This window comes from Phalacrocorax aristotelis, chromosome 6 (genome assembly GCF_949628215.1).
Source record: "Phalacrocorax aristotelis chromosome 6, bGulAri2.1, whole genome shotgun sequence".
Classification (NCBI taxonomy): domain Eukaryota; kingdom Metazoa; phylum Chordata; class Aves; order Suliformes; family Phalacrocoracidae; genus Phalacrocorax; species Phalacrocorax aristotelis.
This window is the reverse complement of record NC_134281.1, coordinates 10,918,314-10,927,358: the sequence shown is the minus strand read 5'-3', so window position 1 is coordinate 10,927,358 and position 9,045 is coordinate 10,918,314.

The window sequence follows — 9,045 nt, the reverse complement described above, 5'->3', positions numbered from 1 at the left end:
GGTGGCTAAGTCATCAATGTGAAGAGGAGCACAGCAACCCTAAATTTCTTCTCCAGCTGTTCAGCTGAACTTGTTGCCTGTACCATGTACTCCAATTAGTCATATTTCATTAATGGAAAACTTACATTATTATAAAACGATGCCTGTCAGCTTAAAGCAAGCTCTGGGCTCCTCTGCAGGGAAGTGGGTTTGTGGGTGATTAGGACCTCCTATCCTGAACCTGGACTTTTCATGGCAAAGCTGTTTTTTAGGAGATCCTTGCACAACAATTCTCTTTGCTATCTAAATTAGTAAGAAACCTCACCCTGTGCTCTTGAGTCTTTGGGATTAATAAAAAGCCTTTTTATTCCCCTTTTAGCTCCATGAAGTTTACTGTGTGAAGGTGGTTGACTGCTGGGTGGTATTTATCTGGAGTGGCTCCTGCGGACAAGGAGTTGCGTCATCCATCAATTGCCCCCGTGTTTCTTAAGAAGTGGTTTTGTGTTCCAGGAGAAGGTGACATGGGAAGCTTATTGCAGCAGCACTCACTGCAGCTCCTGTGCCCCGCGTGGCCCCATGCTGCTGTGAATGCTGTGGGGGTTTTGCAGGTGGGGGTCTTGTTTGGAGGCGTCACCCCCAGAGGAGCAAGCCCAGGGGAGTCCCGGTGCCAGGAACTGGCAGAAGAGCCATGTGGCTCTGGCATGGCTCTGGCGTGGTTGTGGCATGGCTCCCGCACAGCTCACTGGCACGTGTGGCCACAGAGGGCTCATTTCTTGGGCCTTGGACTCTGCCCTGCTGAGGAAGTTGTGTGGTTTTTTCATTCAACGTGCACGTAAAGAGAAAATAACACTGTGCTGAATGTACACCCAGAGTGTCACTGGTGGGTGGCTGTATGGTTAATTAATGAATGCTCGGAAGAGGAAGATGGCTCTGGGGGAGCCCACAGCTGGGCCCTTGTAACTCGCGCAGTACATTAGATTGACTTTTAGCTGCTGAGTTACTTTGCTAGTGATGTTGGCTGCTGGCTGTCTTTTCTCTAGCCAGTTACTGCGACACCAGGAGGTTTCTTGTGTGGACACGTCTCCCGTGTATTAAAAAACCCCAGACATGTCAAGCGAGTGCCCAACACAAATACTGGCTTTTCCATGGCTTGTGCAATGCAGTCAGCTCGACGTGAATGTAATGACAGTGAGATAACGCTGCCGCCAAGACAGGCTTGCTGTCTGCCTGGCTGCAGTGCCGAGGAGCCTCTATGCAAGCTGTGAATTACAGAACAGACAGCTCTGCCTGGCCCTGCCTGCCTGTATCTTTATTAAATCTTTACTCTCAGCACGGGGTTGGGAGTGCAGCGCCCCTGCCAGTCGTGCCTGGGCTCCCGATCTGCAGACAAAATTCTGGCCCCACTGAGTCACCCAGGGCTGGGACCTGAAGTCAGACAGCATTTCACCTCCTGCTGCAGGGAGGTCTTGGAGGCTGGTTAAACATTTCCTCCACTGGGTTAATGCTAGATGTTGGCTGAGGTGCTGCCTGCAATGGTAGGGACCAGCCAGGCAGCCCAGCCCTCCCTCCTGCTCGTGTGCCCTGGCTCCCAGCACAAACTTCATGCAATCCTGCTACAACCTAAGAAGGTCTGCTGGTTGCATTGTGGCAGTGACCTTGGCGGTGGCAAAGTCAAGGGCAGGGGACATGTAGGCTGGTCAGAGTTCTGCCTGGTCCCTGGTACCCTGTCACCTCCATGGCACAAGGTGGCTGGAAATATGGTCCTGCTAATCTCCACTCAAGCCATTAGTATGTTTGCAGAGCAGGACGGCTTCTTGCACCTCCCCAGCTCACAGGACGGAGTTAACGATTGCCAGCTGATAGGGACTTTTGCCTGCTCCCCATAGGACAAAGTGGGGGACAGGACTCTGTTCCCCCAGCTGGGCATTGGGTCGGGTACTCCAGGAGTTAGAGGGCTTGCTTTGTTGCAGTGAGGGCTGAGATGGAGGGGGGTGTACTGCAATAAATGGGTGGAAAATGCCTGCTATTTCCCAAGACCTCCTATTTCCATGTGAAAATCACTTCTGTGTGTAGTGTGACTGCATCTTGCCAGGAGTAAGAAGTAGTGATAAATCTGGCATCAGACAGTACCACTGTGCCCCTCTGCAGGTGAGCAGGACAGATGCAAGTGAGGCAGGTGGATGAAGGAGGAGCTGCCCCAAGTCTGGCAGGCGCTTCCATCAGTGGCAGCAGCAACCAGCCCACAATGGCCCTGGCCAGGGAACTTCTCCAGCAAAAGAGGATCCTGGAAACACTGCTGATGGGAGCAGGTACCACTTCCAACCCGCAGGCCAGCTCCTGCGTAGGATCCCCAGCCTGCTTCGACCATGTCAGTGAGGACACCTACCACTTCAGCTGGAATTAGCCTGGCTATTAAGTGAGGTTAAATGCAACAAAGCAACATAAAGTATAAATAGTAAGTAGTCTCAAGTTGTACTTTACTATTCTGTGTTACTCCCAAACGTCCTGGGCATCATTATATCCCAGCAGGACCACTCCTGGCCCTGACTCTGATGCACAGGAAAAAAACTCATGCAGCAAATATCTGGAGTCAGTTTGGCAGGTGTAGGCTGCTTTGAACCACCAGCTCTAAGCAAGCATCTTCCTCCATGGCTCGCTGCTTGTAGAGTGCAATGCACAGCTTAAAGCCAGACTCCCTGTATAAACCATTAATCAGTGTTACTTGTCCTACACATGGGTACTCTAACATTTATTTGCAGCAAAATTGATAGCTGGTAAATTTGGACCATGTTCTTTGATGAAAGTGGTTAGGGAAATGAGCTGTCAGCGTGGTCAGAGCATAAGCCACAGAAAGGGTGAGGAGGATGGCTTCAGGCAGGTTCAGATCAATACAGATGCCATTAAGGTGCAGTATCATAGCATCTATGTTGCTCTACAGCCAACGCCTGAGCTAATAAATTAGGCAAGAAATTGCTGCAGTCAGATTATGGTGATGAAGAGGTATTAAAGAGGGCAAAATGCCACCCAGGCTGAGAACTTAATGTGAATCTCCTGCAGACCTGGTTTTTGGGAGGGAAGCGCCATTAGCAGGTTGGAAGTTGCCCAACCTATTTGGGAGTAGATGGGCTCAGAGAAACGTACTTTGTCAGTAAGTTGCTGTAGCAGCTGCTGACATCGGTGTTCAGTGAATGAACATATCCATTGATTAAAATAGTCTTATTGCTTAACCCAGAAGCTTTGAAAGAAGTTGTCATGACCTGGAACAAGGCACTGATGGTTGGCAGATCAAAGCCAGCCATTTCTATGTGTGGTAAAGCCACAAAACATGCAATTTAGAGGTTAGCCAAACTGTACTCTACCACTGCTTTCAATTAGCCCCACATACCCTCTTCCTGCTCCTGGTGCTCTGTATGAAAATGTCTCTTACATGCTCCTGGATGCCGAGATACCATCTAAGCTGTTGCCTAAATCTTCTGTGTTATTGCTGAATTCTGGTCTATCTGTGCTCAGTTGCAGTTGCTGGGGCTGATCCAGAGACCTTAGTGAAATCATCTACTGGAAGAAACTTCTGAGGATTAGTAAGACTTTTTCCCATCTGTGATGTCAATGCACAAATATCTGTCAGCTTGATTTTTTTGATGTGAAATCTTGCCATGTGAGGTGTTGAGGCTTATTTGATTCAGCAAGCTGGTGCACATGTTTGCTGAGATGACACCAGTTTCCTGATAAGGAGGAACACAGAGAAAATCAGCAACATGCCCCATCACCTAATATTGCTGCTAATTCCCCGCTGGCCTTAGCCAGAGGAAGTACTGCAGTTTTGATGAATTTCCAAAATTTTTTGAGGGCTAGGAAAGGCACTATAACAACACCATCCCTCTGGAGCTGGCAGACTGGGCTCTGCCTTCCTGGTGGTGGTCACAACGTAGCTGCTCTCAGGGCTGTTGTGAGAAACTGTGGGCTCATCTCTCTTGCAGGGCTAGAGTGATGCTGTGTTCGGGAGGGTTACTCCCCATCAGGGGAGCTTGACCGTGCACATTCCCCTGCTCCCAGCTCATTATGGGACACTGTTATTTTGGTAGGTTTTGCCATTGGGACTGGCAGGCACCGAGAAGTCGGTGTCCAGGCACACCCTGGCACTCCTAAGCCAGCAGCTATGAAATCTGCTGCTGTGACGCTACCCTTGTCATGGGAAGGGGTCTCAGCAGGGTCTATGAACCATCCAGTGCTTGCTCCAGCCCCGCACCCAGCCCCATTGCTCCCTGTCCTGGGCTGCTTGCTGCTCTGCTGCCCTTGTCCAGCCCTCCATACGCACCTGCCCAGGGGTGAGAAGGTTTTTCAAGTGAAGCTGTGAACTTGTATTACTCCTGGTCCCTGGCCATAAACATAGATGATTTCACTATCGTATTACAAAGGACTCTAAGAAATATCAAGTTATTGGTGTAACATTTCATTACTGGTCTTTTGACCTCTACAGGTCTGCAGCATTTCTTGGAGTAAAGTGGAGCTGAAGGTGGATGCTTGTGGGCACTCTCATGAGGGCAACCAGCAGCCTCAGGGGGCTTTTGACAAGAGCAATTTGTAAATTCAGGCTTGTAGAAGGAGGCTGGGCTCTCAGCCTGGATACGGGGCCAGGCTCACATTACTGCAGCTCCCGTGCCGCTCTCGAGGAGCACCAGCCAGGTGGCCACTTTGCTGCCTAGTCAAGTGGAAAATTGCAAATGCTTCAAATAGTGCTTAGTGTTATTTTATTCATAAAGAAAACACAATTTGACACAGATGAGTGCTGCACTGACCTCTGCCTGTCTTTGTCACCAGTACCACTCCTCTCCCAAATCCTCATGGCAGGGCTGGCCCCAGAAGGAAAGCACAGCCTGCCCGCGGCCGCAAAATCTGGCAAATCGAGTCCAATTTCACAGACTGCCTAGAAAAAAGTGCAAAAAAAAGCTAAAGCAGGGAAGCAGCATCATGGGAAGGGGAGCTCACTGAAGCCGCCAGCCCTGGGGCAGGGAACCCTGCAAAACTCCCCACTGAAGCTGAACAAATGGTGCTCCCCAGCTGCATGGGACCCTGCGGCTGGGGAGATGGAGCGTAATGCACCAGACCTCAGCTGAAGATTTCCTGCAGATTAATGAGAGCGATCAGTGACAGGACTCAGCCCCGCAGCAGCTGGTGCACAAGGCTCATTTGTCATCATCCAAGCTGACTGTGAAGCTTGACATCCTGCTGCGAAGGGCGTAAGGAGGCTCTCAGCAGCTCCCCGGCACAAACCAGAGCAGCACATCCACCCATCAGTGTGGTGCTGATGGACCTGCTGTTCTCCCTTGGTCCTAAGGAAATCCTTGTCTGCAGTTCAGTGCTTTTTAATCTGGTCCCTTGCAACACGCAGAGCACATAAGACTGCTGCATGCCAGGACAAAGCCAAATTCTTGCCCTGCTATCTGTTAGCAATACCTGCATCGCCCACCTCAATGTTGTTAGCAGCAGTTAAGCTGTTGCTATGGATAAACCATTGTTTTACCTTTCTCAGGAGCTTATTTTTGCCCTGTGCTGGAGGTGTGGTACCACCGATGATGTGAAAGACTGCTCCACTATTTCTCGGGATGCTGTTGACTGCACAGGAAGAGCATCAGTCACAGGCACAAAAGGGCTCCAGCAATTTTGGAGTGAATTGCTGTCATGCTGCAGAGAGACCATTAAGACACTCTGAAGTGCCTTGAAGAATAGCATTTTGCAAAAACGGGAGTCTTATGCCACATGAATAATAGGGACAATATTTATTTCTGGCACCGTGCCATGCTTTCTTAAAGCCACCAGGCTGCAGTGGCATCATTACTCCATTTCACAACTAGGCACTATATGTTAGGGGCCAAGGATAGTGCTGCCGTCAGAAATCTGCTTGACACCACCTTGTTGTGTTCTTTACCTCACCAGGGTCACTAGAATTGGTTCTTATCTTGGAAAAAGGGGGTTCATGAAAAGTAAGGGCAGAAATGCCCGGCAGCCCCAGGCACTGCTGATAGCAGGCTGGCAAGGCAGAGTGGGGGTGGTCTGTTCCCTGTGGGCAGCATGTGCCTGCCGGGTCCTTTGCTGAGGGGACCCCAAAGGGAAGGGGCCAAAAGGGAGGAAGTTTGGCTGTTATCTGGGACGAGATGCCACCTGCCAGGCTGCCTGCCACCACAGGCTGTGGATGAAGGAGACAGCAGAGGAAGAGGTGAAGCATTCCTGTTATCACAGGGTTCATGAGGAGGCAGCAGGCGCCACATGAACAAGTGCCCAGGAGCAGAGCGAAGCAGTCGAGCCTTTAATTGCTTTAATCCATTTTTATTTGAGGACTGCTGAGCCATCCCAGACCTTACAGCTGCTGTATTTCCCATGCAGTGATCTTCCTGGTCTCCCCATGAGCACATCATGTACCTCCCTTCAGTCTCAGCCCTCTTCCACGGCTCTCTTGCAGCCCTGGATGCTGCAGGCAGCATTGGCTGGTACCAGCCAGCCTCTGCCCTTCCTCTGGAGGGGCTGACAGCATGATCCTCTCTGTCCTGCCCAGCACCTTCAACCATAGATCAAACCCATGTATCACAACTTCTCATGCACAGACTGGTGAGATGTGCTCAATCGCCTTACTGGCGCAGGGGCTGCATAGCCTGTGTTTATGTGCACACCCCTATGTTGCTCCAGCACAGTTAGCTGTCTAGGGAGCCAGCATGGATGTCATGGGAGCTGGTTTTGCTCTGTGATGAAGGGTACAGCACATAGGCTGCTGATCCAGCACAGCAGGAGAAGCAGCAGTGCACATTGGGAAAGGCAGAGCCTTAAACTGAGGCAGCTGTGTGCAAATTAGCTCCCTGCTTGCACTGAGCCCATATAAGCCCTCTCAGGTCCAAAATGTCAGCCTCTCTGGAGGCAGGGAGGGGGTCATATTAGGTGTTGGAGCTGGTTTACATGTGTTGTCTGGGTACTTGGGATGAAGAGTAAGAAATAAAGCTATGATCTCTTTCCAGTAGCTAGAGCAACCTGCTGGAATGAGTTTAGCTTCTCAAGGCTGGGATGCTACAGCATTTTATTTTACTTTCTTTTAAACCTACAAAAGCCTGGAGCAGTGTCTATGCTTAATCAGAGCCCCCAGATACCACCACCTGTGGGACTTTAAAGGCCTGAAGAAGAAGAAGGAGAGAAGAGGAAGGAAAAAGTCACCTTAGAGGGCTTCTGTGGAGGTTTTGGACCAGCCCTGGTCCAGCTCTCCCGGTCTGGGCTGTGCTATGTCAGACAGAAAAGAGGACTTAAAGGTGTTTGCTGTCTCATGAGCCTGAGCTGTTATTTTCTGTGTATGTGTTAATTTTTCCCAGAAATGGGCTTTTCATTAATGATCTCCCCACTCTCATGAGGTGGTTACGGACTCCCATGGTGTGCAAAATCACCAGCTTTTGGCCCTGTCCCTCTGGACCAAGGCTTGTTGCAGGCAGCACACTGCAAGCTCTTCTCCCTGAGAGGTGCAATGCTCCAGGATGCCGAAATGTTGTGGTTCCCAGTTGCCATCTGATTTTTGGATTTGCTCCTGGGATGAGTGCCACCAAACAACTGGTGCCATTCAGTGATTGTCAGTGGGACTTGTTCTTCTCATGGGCCTTGGCACCCACAGCCCCTCTTGCTGAAAGCGGAGCGGCAGCCCTGGCTGGCAAGGGAGGATGGCTGCTGCTCCAGCGTCAGAGCAGGCAGGGTCTCTTGGAGGGCCCTTATGCTGCCCAGGCACAGGAATGCTTTGAAAGAGCTGGCAGGGACACTGGCTACTGGCTTTCTGAAATAGCTGTCAGGGAGAGCCAGGAAAATCCCGCTGTGCCTGCCAGTCTGCGGAGCACGATGGGGCAGTGGTGTCCCAGCCGACCGCCTCGGAGGGCTGTGTCCCTATAATGTCCCCTCTCATGTGAGAGGGGCTTCTGGACCATGGAGCTGCTGCTGGGTGTCACAAACTTCTGTGTTTCATGCTTCTTTGTCTTTCTGTGGTTGAGCTCTTCCAGTCCTTCTGGGAGTAATTTCAGCCTTATTCCTCATCTCATTTTTGAAGGGGTTTCAATTCCAGCTGCTACCCATGCTGGTAACCAAAGGGAAGATGCTGGTGATGACGGTCCTGGGGCTGCCTCCTTTGGCCTCGTGCAATCAGCATCCTTCTACCAGGACAGCCACCGTGCTAGTCCCTTCATGGCAGTTTCTTCCCTGTGCTCTGCTGCACCGGCATGAAACAACCCTTTTCTTTCTCATTATAGACCTCTCCTCTGCCAGCCACAGACACAGCTCCTCTTGTTCGCCTTACTCGCTCCTGTGCTTTCCAAAACAGGGGCCCAGGAATTTTGTAGTTGGGGTATGAGTTCCTAAGCTCTTGAATGGTGAGAACCAGCTTTTTGGTCAATCTGGATCTTTCATTTAATAATATAGACTTTTTAAAATTTCCCTTTAAACATTGCCCTGGCATTTTGGAGTTCTGCTCCCTGCTGGACCATTTTTGCTGCCAGTGCTAGTCAGGAAAAGTGACAGTGCTGAGTCTAGTGGATGCTGCTGTAGCTGGAGTTACCACGCATGTGTGGAGCTTATGCTGGGGTGATGCCAAGCAGGATACGTGCATGTGGAGCTGAACTGTCAGGGTTGGTCTCATGGGAGGGATGTCTCCTTTTGGGTGTTCACCTGTGTAGGGGGTCTGGAGAAGGAAGTCCTTTGCTCACCATTAAGTGATGCTGGGAAAATAAGAATGCTGCTTCCTGCCTCTTTCAAGATGGGTGGAAAACCCATCTGAAAATCATGAAAATCACAACTTTTATGTGTTATTCTCTCCCTGCCCTCGGACAGCAGCAGGCAGGTGCCTTTTTAAGACCAAGACCATTCTTCTAACAGACAAGATGACTAACTTCTACCCAGATGCTTAGTAGGAAGACAACCCCACTATTATTCTCAGCAGAGCTGCTGGAAGAGCAGTGGCACTTATTTACCTATTTGAGTGACTCCTCCTGCTAATGAGGGGCAGAACAAAAGAATTATTCCCCTTCCCACCCTTTTGCAGAGGAATTTTTTTAG